Source organism: Panthera onca, chromosome A1 (genome assembly GCF_046562875.1).
Source record: "Panthera onca isolate mPanOnc1 chromosome A1, mPanOnc1 haplotype 2, whole genome shotgun sequence".
In the NCBI taxonomy this organism is placed as follows: Eukaryota; Metazoa; Chordata; class Mammalia; order Carnivora; family Felidae; genus Panthera; species Panthera onca.
In genome coordinates, this window is record NC_138339.1 from 236881229 (window position 1) to 236896360 (window position 15132).

The 15132-nt window shown below is 38.4% G+C and overlaps 1 protein-coding gene and 1 pseudogene across 1 annotated transcript in view; both read right to left on the bottom strand.

Annotated features, from left to right (window-relative positions):
- Window positions 1–15132, bottom strand: part of SGCG (sarcoglycan gamma) — a 226100-nt gene that overhangs the window by 175314 nt on the left and 35654 nt on the right. The window lies entirely within an intron of this gene.
- LOC132680607 (host cell factor 1-like) overlaps window positions 1–15132 on the bottom strand; it is a 39671-nt pseudogene that overhangs the window by 14505 nt on the left and 10034 nt on the right.

Below are 15132 nucleotides of genomic sequence, written 5' to 3' on the forward strand. Positions count from 1 at the left end.
GGTAGCTGATTGTTAATAAAAATGATAACACTACATAGTGGAGTTTATAACGTGTGGAAACGAAAAGGGTGAGAACAGCGCAAAGGACAGGATGTGGGAAGAAGCATACTGCGGTCTGGTTCTTACCTTACGCAGTGATACAATACTATTGATAGACAGCGATAAGTTAGAGATCCATACTGTTATCTCTACAGCAACCAATGGAAAATAAAAATAAGAGGCATACTAAGCCAATAGTAGAAATCAAGTGAAATTATAAAAATATTCAATCCAAAAAAAAAAAAAAAAAAAAGGGCAAGAAAAGGGGCACCCGGGTGGCCCAGTCGTTGAAGTGTCCAACTTCGGCTCAGGTCTAATCTCTCCGGTCATGGGTTCGACCCCGCGTCGGGCTCTGTCCTGACAACTCAGAGACGAGCCTGTTTCAGATTCTGTGTCTCCCCCCTTTCTCTGCGCCTCCCCCAACTCTCTCTCTCTCTTTCACTCAAATAAACCTTAAAAAAAATTAGTAAAATAAGTCAAGAGAAAAGGAACAACAACAAAAAAGATAAGGCAAATGGAAAACAAAAAATAAGGCAGATTTAAACCCAAGTGTTTGCGTGTGTGTATTTAAATATTCCAACATATCTATGTTTTTAAAAACCTTGTTTTTCTAAAGAAACAGATGGGTGAAAGCCAAGAACACTGATTAATATATATCATGCAAAGACAAATCATAAGAAAACTGGAGTGGCTATATTAAAATTTGAAAAAGTAGCATTCACAGCAAGGAAGACTGCCAGGCATAAAGAAAAACATTTGAAAAAGAGAAAAAGGTCAATCCAAAAAGAAGACATAACTATTTAAAATGTGTATATAACTAATATAGAAAGTAAAAAAATACTTGAAGAGCAAACATATGTAACTATAGAGAGGAATAAATACTTCTATCTCAGAAATTAATAAAACAAGAACACATATAATTAATAAACCATAAATTAATTGAACAAAGCTATCAACCAAGTTGATCAAATTGACATTTATGGATCACTGTATTCAAGAGAACCATAATATACATTTTTTATAAATGCACATGGTTATAGACAATAGGCCATGAAACGAGTCTCAATAGTTAAAAGAAATTGAAATTGTAGAGTATAATCTCTGATCACAATGGAATTATATTAAAAATAGAAAAGTACAGGATATCTAAAATGTCCAAATGTTTGAAAATTAAACAGCACAATTTAAAATAACATGTGGGTCAAAGCAGATATCAAAAGGGAAATGATAAAATATTTTGAACTGAATGATAATGAAAAAAGATAATTGGGGAAAACAATAAATTCCAATGTGTGTGATTCATGTAAAGCTTTACTTAGAAAGCAATTTATAGCTTTAAACTTGGAGGCGAATATTTTACAATATGACCCTAATGCACAAACCATAAAGGAAAAGTAATAAATCAGACTTTATCAAAATTATCAAAAGTAATCAAAATGTTTCTTCTTCTAAATGCACACTTAAGAAAATAAAAAGGGAAGGGGCGCCTGGGTAGCTCAGTAGGTTAAGCATCCAACTCTTGTTTTGGCTCATGTCATGATCTCCTAGTTCGTGAGTTCGAGCCCCATGTTGGGCTCTGCACTGACACCACTGGGACCAGGATGGGCCTGCTTGGGATTCTCTCTCTCTCCCTCTCTCTCTGCTCCTCCCCCACTTGAGCTCATGCTCTCTTTCTCAAAAAACAAGTAGATATAAAAATTTTTAGTATATGTGCTGCCGAAGCAAGCACTATAAACATTTTTTAAAAATTACAGGGAAAAGGGAAGCCATTGCTGGGAGAAAATATTTGTTATATAATATGGTAGGCTGAATCTTGGCCCCAAAGGATGTCCATGTCCTAATCCCCAGAACCTGTGTTCCCTTCAGTGGTTAAGAGGGCTTTGTGACGTAACTAAGTTAAAGATCTTGAGATGGGGAAGTTATCTCCGACTGAGTAAACTTGATGTGAACTCAAAAGTCCTCATGTGAGGGTAGGTGATGAGATGCTAGGACGGATTTAAAGATGCTACACTGCTGGCTGTGAAGATGGAAGGAGGGTCCATGGCCAGGGGTGCAGGTACAGGTGGTCTCTAGATAACGGAAGAAGGCAAGGAGATGGCGTCCCTCCTAGAGCCTCCGGAAACGAACGGAGCCTTGCCAACACCTTGGTTTCAGCCTTGTAAGAAATTTCGGAATTCTGACTTTCGGGACTTTGTGTTGCCTCTGGGTTTTTGGTAATTTGTTACAGCAGCAATTGTAAATATTATATTTGATCTGACAAACACTTATATTCAGAATATAAAAAGTAGTTTCGCAGCTCAATTATAAGAAAACAAGCTAATTTAAAAATTGCCAAAAGAGTTGAGCAGACCTTACACGAAGGAGACATATGAAAGATGTTCAACATCATTAGTCACCAATGAAATATCTAAAATGCCACCACACATCTACTAGGATGGGTACAATTTAAAATGCCGGCGCTAACACGTTTTGAATTGCACGTGGGACAACTGGGATACTTGTAAATTGCTGAGAAACGTATAAGGTATAACTGATTTGGAAAATGTATTAGAAGTTTCTTATAAAGTTAAACATACACTCACCATGTGACCCAACAATTCCACTCTTAGGTATTTACTAAATAAAAATAAAAATAGATGGCATACAAAGGCTGGCATATGAATATTCGTAGAAACTTTATTCATAACAGTCAAAATCTAGAAACAAGTCAAAATGTATATCAGATAGTAAATGGATTTTGAAAAATGTGGTTCATCCAGGCAAAGAAAAAGAACTCAGTGATAAAAGGAGCAAAGTGAGTGAAGGAGGAATCACAACGACATTAGACTGAGCGAAAGTGGGCACGATAGGGTGCATATCGCAGCATTTCATTCATATGAGATTCTAGAAAGATCAGTGGTTCCTGGGGCCAAGGATAAGGGGGGGAGGAAACTAATGCTAATTTGTCTGAAGAAGCTTTTGGGGGTGATGGAAATGTTCTGTATCTTGAGTGTGTTCGTGGTTACATAGATGCATACATTTGTCTAATCTCATCAAATTGTTCACTTGAAATGGGTCAGTTATATATATATGTATATATATACGTATCATAGTTAATAAAGTTTATTAAAACAAAAGAAAATCTAAATGGCTACAAGAAAAAAACCCACAAATCTCCCTCTGTCTCTTTCACCTTTCCAATTAGTTCTACTTGACAGTGCTTTAAATTTTTTTTTTTTTACATTTATTTATTTTTGAGAGACAGAGTGAGACAGAGCACTAGCAGAGAAGGGGCAGAGAGAGAAGGACACAGAACCCGAAGCAGGCCCCAGGCTCTGGGCAAGTGTTCAGCACAGAGCCCGATGCGGGGCTCGAACTCAAGAACCGTGAGATCATGACCTGAGCCGAAGTCGGACACCCAACCGACTGAGCCACCCAGGCGCCCCTATTTGACAGTGTTTTAGAACATTCCAGTCTTCTGCCCACTGTTCTGTGCTCACATATAGGTTGACCCTAAATTTCCTCTTTTGTTTTCATCCAAACTGCAGAATTTGGCAAATGTTCTCTGATTTTGCACCGTGGAGTTACGATCGTATCCTATTTTCAGTATGGATGGTGTTTTCTTCCCCATTTTGACTCCTTTGTAATTTTTTTTTATGTTTATTATTTTTGAGAGAGAGAGAGACCCACAGAGTGCGAGCAGGGGAGGGGCAGAGACAGAGGAGGACACAGAATCTGAAGCAGGCTCCAGGCTCCGAGCCATCAGCACAGAGCCTGACACGGGGCTTGAACTCACAGATCGCGAGATCATGACCTGAGCTGAGGTCAGACGCTTAACCCACTGAGCCACCCAGGTGTCCCTTGACTCCTTTTTGAATCAAAAAGTGGTTTAGTGGTTTGTTCAGGTGGAAGATAAAGCAAATGAGTACCACGTTCCCATTTTCCCAGACAGTCCCAACAAAAATGAAAATTTTCCTCTTAAATCTTAGAATAACAGGTTTTGTTTAATTGTCCCTAACATTTAGCAAGATAATAATTTGATTTCATTGCATTTTATAATACCTTAGGCATTATATATGGATCCAAGCATAGCATGCATTGAAAACAAAATTATTATGTAAAATTATTATGTAAAACGACTGTGCCAAGGGAAGAAGAGATTACCTGAATTTAAATCTACCTTCATGTTCTTATGTGGATTCAGATTTCTCCTGTCATTTAATTCTTGTCTCTTTTCACACCATCGTAGCCACTTGGTGTTGGTCTTGCGCCTTGTCCGCTGTCCATCTGAATGTTGACGAAACTTTCCCGAAAAGGTTCTAAGAGTGTGACCTTTTAAGCACCTGTAAAGCCGTATTTCTTGAATTTTAGGTTATTGACAAATATTTTTAAGATCACCCTAACTATCAAATCACCGGGCAATTATTTAGATTAATACATTAAAAAAGAATTTTTGTGTGTTTCTTGGATTCAAATCTACGGGCAGAACACACGGAAGAGTTACGCTGATGTATTAACCCTCTTGAAATAAAATGCTCAGGAAAATAATTCACCATCTGGTTATCTCCTTCACTAAATTGGCAATGCTGATATTATTTTTAAAATCAGGAGAACAGCGTCACTGACTTATTTCACTCGAGAAGCTTTCAATACTCGAAATCTGGGATAAAATCGAACTCTTTCTTGATAGAAACATTTACATTATTCACTACATTAACCACAGGCCTGTGAAGCTATAGGATGTCAACCATATGTTGAGGGGGCACGATGATGCCGTCGCGGCAGATTTGGGAAAGTACCTTCATTAAGATGTCCGACTCGTCCAGATGTAAGGTACAATTTTCGCCTATTACCAGTTGACAGTCTTCCCGATTGGATTCGTTGGAACATTTTCTCCTGTCTAATTTCACCTGACGCAAGATTCCAACAGTCTTAATTTAGGGCCCATTAGAGAGGACCACAGCAAGTGTTTCTGTTCCTATCAGCCCTAACAATTTCCCACACCAGCCAAAATGGCTCTTGATGTGTTTACGCAAAGGCGGCTTGGAGTAATGTATCACAGCACAGTGGAAGGGGGAGAGGAATTTGTTCTGAGAGAACATCAATCAAACTAAATCAGGGGAGATATTATCTTGAAGAGGAGAATTGTCCTTAACTTCTATCGTGCTAAAGAATGATTCGTACACGGTAGCTTCTTTTACAAGTGTATTTCTTTAAAGATCTGGATGCACAACATGTTGTGCTTTGATTATGAGTTTTCAGGATTTGGAATCAAGAAGATTGTGGTTTAGTCTGTGCTCTGCCCATAATGGGTTGCACATTCTTTTTTTTTTTTTTTTTTAATTATTTTAACGTTTATTATTGAGAGAGAGAGAGAGAGAGAGAGAGAGAGAGAGAGAGAATGAGTGGGGGAGGGGCAGAGAGAGAGAGGGAGACACAGAATCCGAAGCCGGCTCCAGGCTCTGAGCTGTCAGCACAGAGCCCAATGCGGGGCTCGAACTCACAAACCACAAGATCATGACCTGAGCCAAAATCGGACGTTTAACCGATTGAGCCACCCAGGCGCCCCAGTGGGTGGCACATTCTTGGGAAATTTGTGTCACTCATATAAGTCTCAGTTCCCATATTATTAAAATATAACTTAGTGAAATCTTTTCTAAATGTCCAATACAGTTTCTTGTGTTTTTTAAGCAAGATGGAAAGTCTTTTAGTAAAAGGTAGAAAACTAATATATAAAAATGAAAGGAATTGTAACAGCTGTATTTTTACTTTCTCAGCACAGGGCATTGATAAGGGCAATTCGATATACATAGTTTAATTATTTTATATTTTTAGCAGTAAAGTACACCTAATATTTTCAAGTTTTTCTTATTGGGGTAAAAGACACACAAGATCTACCCTCGTAGCAAAAATTCAAACGTACAGTATTGTTAACTGCAAGCACCGTGTTGAACAGATCTCTAGAATTTTTTCATGTTGTGCAATGGAAACTCTTTACCCATTGAACACGAATTCCCTATTTCTCCCTCTCCTCCCAGCTCCCGGCAACAGCCATTCTATTTTCTGTTTCTATGAGTTTGACCACTTTAGAGGCCAAACATGGGTGCAATCATACAGCATTTCTCTTTTGGTGATTGTCTTATTTCACTTAACATAATGCCTTCAAGGTCTATCCATGTTGTGGCATATGACAGGATTTCCTCATTTTTTCTTTTGTGGCTCAGTACTATTCCGCCACAAGCATATATCACATTTTCTTTATCCATTCATCCATCAATGGACATTTCGGTTTTTTCCACCTCTTGACTGCGGAGAGAGGTGAACACCGGAGTGCAAATTGCTCTTCAAGATCAAACTTTTAATTCTTCGGAGTGTATACCCAGAAATGGAATTGCTGGATCACGTGGTAGTTCTGTTTTAATTTTTTTGAGGAACGTCCATACTGTTTTCTAAACTATCTATACCATTTCACATTCCCACTAACAGCATATAAGTGTTCCCATTTCTTCATATCCACACTAAAACTTGTTATCTCTTGTCTTTTTGATAATAGGCATCTTAAAAGGTTTGAGGTGATGGGTGACCGGGTGGCTCAGTCGGTGAAGCATCTGGCTCTGGCTCAGGTCACGATCTCACGGTTTGTGATTTGGAGTCCCTCATGGGGTGGGCTCGAACTCACGAACTGTGAGATCATGACCTGAGCTGGCACTTAGCCAACTGAGCCCCGCGTCAGGCAGAAAGCGGTCAGTGCAGAGCTTGCTTGAGATCCTCTGTCTCCCTCTCTCTCTGCCTCTCTCTCTGTGAAATAAATAAAAATTTAAAAATAAAATAAAATAAAATAGGTAAATGAGTTGATTAAACATTTGTCCAGAGAAGACATATGAATGGCTCACAAGTATATGAAAAGATGCTCAACATCACCAATCATCAGGGACATGCAAATCAAAAATTTGCTATTAAATTGTAGGAGTTTTAAAAATACATATTAGGACATGAATTCCCTTTTCAGATATGTGGTTTACGGATATTTCCCCTCATTTCATAGGTTGCCCTTTCACATTGTTGATTGTTTTCTTTGCCGTGCAGAAGCTTTTTAGTTTGATGTCGTCCCATTTGTCTATTGTTGCTTTTATTGCCCTTGCTTTTGGTATCACAGCCAAGAAATCACTACCAGACCAATATTATGAAGATTTTCCCCTATGATTTCTTCTGGGAGTTTTATATTTTCAGGTCTCTAATCCATTTTGAGTTCATTTTCGTGTACAGTATAAGAAATATGTTTAATTTTATTCTTTTGCATGTGGGTATCCAGTTTTCCCAACATCATTTGTTTTTGTCATTGTGTAGCCTTGGCATCCTTGTCAAAGATAATTTGACCATACATGCGTGAGTTTTCTTCATTCTCTATTCTGTTTAATTGTTTTATATGTCTGTTTTTATGTCAGTATCATAATGTTTTGAGTACTGTAGCTTTGTAATATATTTTAAAACCAGGAAGTACGAAGCCTCCAGCTTTTTCTTATTCAATATTGGTTTTGGTATATTCAGAGTCCTCTGTACTTCCATATAATTTGTAGAATTATTTTTCTATTTCTGTAAAAATTTCTATTGTGAATTGGATAAAAATTGCATTGACTCTGTAGATTACTTTAGATGGTATGGACATTTTATTTTATTTTTATTTTATTAGTTTTTTTTAATTTTTATTTTTATTCTTGAGAGAGAGAGAGAGAGAGAGAGAGAGAGTGAGAGAGACAGCAGAGCATGAACAGGGGAGGGGCAGAGAGACAGGGAGACACAGAATCCGAAGCAGGCTCCAGGCTCCGAGCTGTCAGCACAGAGCCCAACGCGGGGCTCAAACCCACGAACTGCAAGATCATGACCTGAGTCAAAGTCAGACGCTCAACCTACTGAGCCACCCAGGAACCCTGGGCCATTTTAAAAATATAAAGTATTCCAATCCATGAACATAGGATATCTTTCATTTATTTGTATTGTATTTAATTTCTTTCAGTAATGTTGTAGTTTCAGTGCACAAGTCCTTCATCTCCAGTGTTGAACTCAGACCTGAGCATTTTATTCATTTTCTTTTGTAAATGGGACTGCTCTCTTCACTTCCTTGTTAGATTATTAGTTATTTTGTGTATACTATTACAATTGATTTCTGCAGGTTGATTTTGTATTCTGTAACTTTACAATTTTTTTTGTTTTTGTTTTTAGTTCTAACCTTTTATTTTCTTGCTGAAATCTTTAGGGTTTTCTGCATATAAGATCATGTCATCTGCAAACAGATTTTTTTTTTTTTTTTTTTTTTTTTTTTTTTTTTACTTACTTGAACCATCTTTGCATCCCAGAGATAATTCCCATCAGTCATGGTGTATGATTCATTTAATGGGCTGTTGAATTTGGTTTGCCAATATTTTGCGGGAATTTTTGCATTTACATTGAGGGATATTTGCCTGTAGTTTTCTTTTCTTGTTTTCCTTTGCTATCTCTGCTATCAAATTAATGCTTGCCTCATAAAATGAATTTGGAAGTATTCCCTTCTCTTCAATTTTTTTGGAAGAGTTTGACAAGGACTAGTGTTAATTCTTCCTCAAATGTTTGACTGTATTCACCAGTGAAGCGATCTGGTCCTGAGCTTTTCCTCATTGAGAGATTTTTTTTATTATTAATTAAATCTCTTTATTAGTTACAGGTCTATTTACATTTTTATTTCTAATGATTCAGTCTTGGTAGATTGTAGCTTTCCAGAAACTTGTCCATTTCTTCTAGGTTATCCAGTTCATTGGCATGTAATTGCCAATTAGTAGTCTATTAGTCTACTGTAATCTTTGAATTTCTGTGGTATCAGTTGTAATGTCTTCTCTTTAATTTCTGATTTTTTTAGTCTACCCTCTTTTTTCCTAAGGTCTGTCAAATTTGTTGATCTTTGCAGAAAGCCAACTCTTCATTTATTATTATTTTTTCTATTGTTTTTCTGTTTTTTATTTCATTTATTTCTGCTCTAAGTTATGTCCTTTTTTGCCAACTTTGGCCTTCTTTTGTTGCTGTTCTTACTTCTTTGGGTTATATAGTTGGGCTATTCAGTTGAGATCTTATTTTTTGGATGTGTACTTTATTGCTGTAAACTTCCCTCTTCCTATAATTTTTGATGCATCCTGTAGTTTTAGTGCACTTTGTTTTTATTTTCATGTGTTTCAAGATGTTTTCTAATTTCTCTTTTGGTTTATTCTTTGACTGATTCATTGTTCAAGAAGGTATTATTTAATTTCCACATGTCTGTGAATTTTCCAGCTTTCTTTCAGCCAGTGATTTCTAGTTTCATTGTAGTCAGAAAGGATATTCAGTATGATTTTAACTTTCTTAAATTTGTTAGACTTGATTTGAGGCCTATTTGGTCGAGTTTGGAGAATGCACCGTGTGCATTTGAGAGGAGTGTACATTTTAGTATAGTTGGGTAGAATGTCCTGGTATTTCTACCAGGTGTAGATTTCTACCAGGTATAGATTCCTTTGGTCTATAGTGTTTAGTCTTCTGTTTTCTTATTGATATTCTGTCTGGATCTTGTATCTATTATTGAAAATGGGGTATTCAACTTTCCCACTATTATGGTGTTGCTGTCTCTTCCTTCAGTTCTGTCAAAGTCTGCTTCATGTGTGTGTGCTCTGATGTTAGGTCAGTATATAATTGTTTTATCTTCTTAATGTACTGACCTTTTGGCCATTTTATATTCTCCTTCTTTGTGTCCTGTGACAGTTTTTAACTTAAATTCTATTTTGTCTGGGATAAGTATGGACACCCCTATTTTCTTTTGATTAACATTTGCATGGAATATAATTTTCTTTAAAAAAAATTTTTTTTAATCTTTATTTATTTTTGAGAGAGAGACAGAATGTGAGCAGGGGAGGAGCAGAGAGAGAGGGAGACACAGAATCCAAAGCAGGCTCCAGGTCCCGAGCTGTCAGCACACAGTACAGAGTCCAAGCCCGACGCAGGGCTTGAACTCACAGACCGTGAGATCATGACCTGAGCCAAAGTCAGATGCTCAACTGACTGAGCCACCAGGCGCCCCATGGAATATAATTTTCTATCCTTTCACTGTTAAGCTGGGTGTGTCCTTGAATCTAAAATCTGTCTTTTACAGCTAGCTTATAGTTGGATCATTTTTTTAATCCATTCATCTACTCTTCTGATTTGGGAGTTTAATCTATTTACATTTAGAGTAATAACTGATAGGAAGAACTTACTATTACCATTTTCTTCATTGCTTTTTTTTCGATCTTACAGCTTTTTTGTCCATCCTTTCCCCTCCTTCTGTCTTCCCATGTGATTCTTTGATTTTTTTCGTAGTGACATGCTTTGATTACTTATTGTTTCCTTTATTTGTATCTTCTACAGATATTTTCTTTGCGGTTACCTGGGGCCTTATGTATCTTGCACGTATAACAATCTAGTCGAAGCTGATGACAACTTAACTTCAACCATGTACAAATAGTCCACACGTCGCTTCTCCTTCTCCCCACACTTTGTAACTGATGTCACAAATTACATCTTTTTGTTTTGCATATCCATTAGAATATTTTTATAGTTAAAGTTATTTTTTATACTTTTATCTTTTAACTTACATACCAGAATAAAAAAAAAAAGGATGCATGCACCACCGTTACAGTATTTTGGTGCTCCATATTTGTCTATATATTTACCTTTAACTCCTTTTATCATTTCTTGTAAGGCAGGTCTACTGGTGATGAGCTTTCTTAGCCTTTCTTTTTTTTTTTTTTTTTTTCCCCAATCTGGGAAAACCTTTAATTATCCTTCATTTTGAAGGACATTATAGTATTGCTCAGCTCCAGAATCTCTGTTTGTTTCTTTTTTTATATTTTCTATCTCTTTGTTGATCTTTTTGTTTTATTAATGTATTATTTTCTTGAGCTCACAGAGTGCCTTTATGACAATTCTTTTGAGTTCTTTAGGTAATTTATATATCTCGCATTCTTTAGGATTAATTTCTGGAGTTTTATTTTGTTCTTTTTATGGGGGCTCCTTTCTTTGTTTCTTTATTGTTTTATAACTCGGTGTTGGAATATGCCCATTTGTAAAACCATCCAGCTCTCCCAGTCCTTAGGGATTGATTGCATACAGGGGAAGATGCTCATTAAACAGCCCCACTAGAGATTTTAGGGGCACCTAAAAACTTTTGGGGGAAGATGTGACTTCTCTAGGCCTGTACGAGGAATTTATCAAGTAGAGAGGCACAGCCAGCTTCTTCCTCAGGAGCCTATGATCTCTAGCTCTACCTGGTGTCTCTGGGTGACCCTGAAAGTTTCTGGTTCTACAGCAGTAAGGCCTAATTCTCTCTTGTTCTCACCAGCTGCCAGGCATCGAATGTGTGCTGACTTCCCATCAGTGCCCTAAGACAGGCAAACAGGTGCCAGTCCTTCAGGCAGCCATCAGAAAAACTGGAACACTGAACACACGTCCCACTTCTCGTTCCCCTTCCTGGGGGAGAAGATTTGAGTCGTGCCTCTTTTCCCACTCACGCCAAGCTGTGCCAGCTACAGCCAGCCACTCCGCATCCTTCTTTGTTTACAGCGGCCCCTCATAGGCATACAAACTGAGCTAGATCCATCGGGGCTCCGAATGAAATAAGACAAATTAGACCCTCGGGTAGCCCTCTGGAGAACCAGAATGTTGGGTGCATGAATGCCCTACTCTTCTCCTGCTCCCCGAGGGAGAAGTAGCTAGTAGTGTTGTCCTCTCCCAGTGCTGTCCTCCGCTAGCTTGGGAGAGGAGCTGAAACAGGAAAAGGGAAATTGATCTTCTGATGCATTTCAGTGCAGCTCTTCTCAGCTTTGGGCTCCCTTGGTTTACTGCAACCGCTTACCTGGATTTGGGGATTATCTAAATGCCAACAGTTGGGTCCACATGTCTAGTTAAATCATTGTTTTTGTGGGGAAACTAGGGCTGGGACTTCCTATTCCATCGTGATGACCCCAATGTCTATTGTTAAGTTATTTCATTGCTAGGAAATTCTTCTATTAGTGTCATAAACTGTTATACCTCTCACCTGTGTTAGTAGAGTAGCTGTCCATGATTCGAACCGACCCAAATCAGGCTTCTATGAATATGACCTGTCTCTACCCATCTTTTGTTCTCAGGAGCTTCCATTTTTTAATATGATCACAATTGGTTGAGCCAGATGTGGCTCTCACTCCAAAATGCATCACTGAGCCAATTTCCTGGCCAACTTTCCTACTTGAGACCAGAGACGGTGTGAAGGAAATGTCTCTCAGGTGACTGAGGTCCTAAGACAAAACTTTGTAGTTATTAGAGTTTGTGTTTTCATCATGTGTAAAAAACCATCCTCAAGGAAGAAACAATGAAGTCAATCCACTGAGGGAAGCAGACATGAGGGACACAAACACTGTTTGTTTGTTTGTTTGTTTGTTTGTTTTTGAGAGAGAGAGAGTGTGAGTAGGGGAGGTGCAGAGAGAGAAGGGGACAGAGGATCCAAAGTAGGCTCCGCACTGACAGCGGAGAGCCTGATGTGGGGCTTGAACTCATGAACTGTGACACCGTGACCTGAGCTGAAGTCCAATGTTTAACCGACTGAGTCACCCAGGTACCTCCAAACCCAGTCTTAATGGTGCTTGGTGCCCCTTGAGCTATTTATCTGTGCCCCATATGCATTTTTACTCCTGGTGTTCAAGAAAAGTTTCGTAGTCAAATTAGTTAAATCCGGGCTTTTACTTGCATCCCAAAGAGGCTTAACTAATGCAGTTTTCATTGAACTTAAAAAATATCCCATACCCCAATAGCAACTTGAACCTCATGTTTTTAACTATTATATTGCATTGCTATGTGGTCTTCATCTACATTGTTTATTTTCTTCTCTTCTTAAAAGAAGTACAGTCGAATAAAACATTTAATGCTTTTATTTGTTTGTTTGTGTCTACTCTAATCCACTGTAAACATTAAACCATTCTAACTATTCTATAACATGCCATCAAGAGGTTGCCTGGGGTTGTGTTGTTAAAATAGCTATTTGATAGGACTGTATAAACACAGCAAAGAAACAGTCTATGGCATTGTGTCTATAATTTCACACCCTTCATGTTCTTCTGTCTTCCTCTCAACCTGTATTTTTGCCAGATAAATATCAATGTTTACAAGGATCGTGCCTACAATCCTTTCTTTTCCTCCTTAGTAATTTTCTCTATGAAAAAGTTAACAGATCATTCTAAAACTGTTCTTGATGGGTAAGCTGTCCTTACTGAAGATGCATTAGTCTAACTACGGCTCCGAAAGTAACCATAATAACTTTTAATCTTTATCATTTTGTCTCTTTGATGGTTTCCAAATGGTTCTAGAATATGTGAGACAACACATCTATTATGGTGGAATAATGGTGGCCCTAATAGTGCTGAGGCAAGGGCTCTTTGGCTGTGTCACTTTCTTATGAGAACATTAGTCGAGTCTATTTGGGTCCGGAAAAATGAGACAACATTTCAGCTTGAGGAAGTCACATGTTGTTGTTGCCAGACAGGCAGTTTATTATTCTTCTCTGAGCAGAATACCCAAAAGATGCTTTTATTTGTATTTCCAGATGTCTAATCATATCATCATAATGATGGACTATTTTAGAATACAATTACATAGGCGGCATCCTCAAGAATAAATAAAATGATAAGCTCCAGTGAATTATCAGAGTTTATGGGAAAAAAGTTTTTAAAGATACAAAGCAATCTATTTCCAACTTCTTATGAGAAACTGCTCTAAACTTGGGGAAATCATAGTCATTTTTAGAGTTTGCAGGGACATTGAGATCACTTGATCATAAGCCTACACAGAGATAGTTTAGAAAAGAAATTACAAGTGCACAGCAGGGGGACCTAATATCCTCCAGAAGTTCAGGGAAGGCATTTTGGAGAAATAAACTGTAACCTGAGTCCTGCAGGATAAGAGAGGAGCAGGGGTGAGAGCAGATGGCTGAGGTTTCCTGGGCAAGGTGAATATTCTGGCAGGTGCGAGAGAAGGCGTTTGTTCGAGAAACAGAAAGACGTCAGGGTCGGCTAATCCTCCACAACTGTGTACCCCTGGGGAAATTATTTAGCTTCAGTAAGCCTCAGGGCCTTCCATTTACAAATTAGCATAATGACAGCAGTGCCTGGCTGGCTCAGTCCTTAAAGCAAGTGACTCCTGATCGCTGAGCTCAGTTTGTGAATTTGAGCCCCACCATGGGCATGGCGCCTACTTTCAAAAACAAAAGACACCTTAAGAAAATTCAAGATACTAATAGTGCCTATATCCTGAAACTGTCGGGATTAATTGGAATTCTATTCGGAAAGGTTTTCATCCCAGGGCCTTGCACGTACCGTTTCACTAAAGAGTAGCTTTGATGTGAAGAAATTGAAAGATTTTAAGTGAAGAATGACATGATCAGAGTTTCAAAATCAGTCATTCTTCAGGATAGAAATGGATTTCTAGAGAACAGATTAAAAGTGGCGAGATCAATTAGAATAACCTCAGAGCGATCCAGCTGAGAGGTGGTGATGGTGTGGGCCAAGGTAAGAACAACAGGGATAGAGAAGTGGATTAATGAAATCTGAGATATTAGATGTTAGTGCAATATAGGTGGAGTTTAGGGGTAAAGAGAGAGAGCAGTACGGGGTATCTCCCAGTCTTCTAGTTTCCTATGATTGCATGAGAAATGAACATAAATGGCAACTTGAAATAACATCTATGTATTATGTCACAGTTTCCGAATCAGGAGTCGTCAGAGCTTAGCTGGGTCCTCTGCTCAGAGTCTCCCAAGGCTGAGATCAAGTTGGCAGTTGGGGGGCACCTGGGTGGCTCTGTCGGTTGAGCGTCAGACTTCTGCTCGGGTCACCATCTTGCGGTTCTTGAGTTGGAGCCCCACGTTGAGCTTACAGTTGTCAGCACGGAGCCCGCTTGGGATCCTCTGTCTCCCCTCTCTGTCTCTCCCCTGCTTGCTCTCTCTCAACAGTTAAACAAACAAACCAACACACAAAAGATGGCGGCTGTGACTGCCGTCTCCTTTAAAGGCTCTAACTGAAAAAGACTTCCCTTCCAAACCCTTTGGAACCTGTC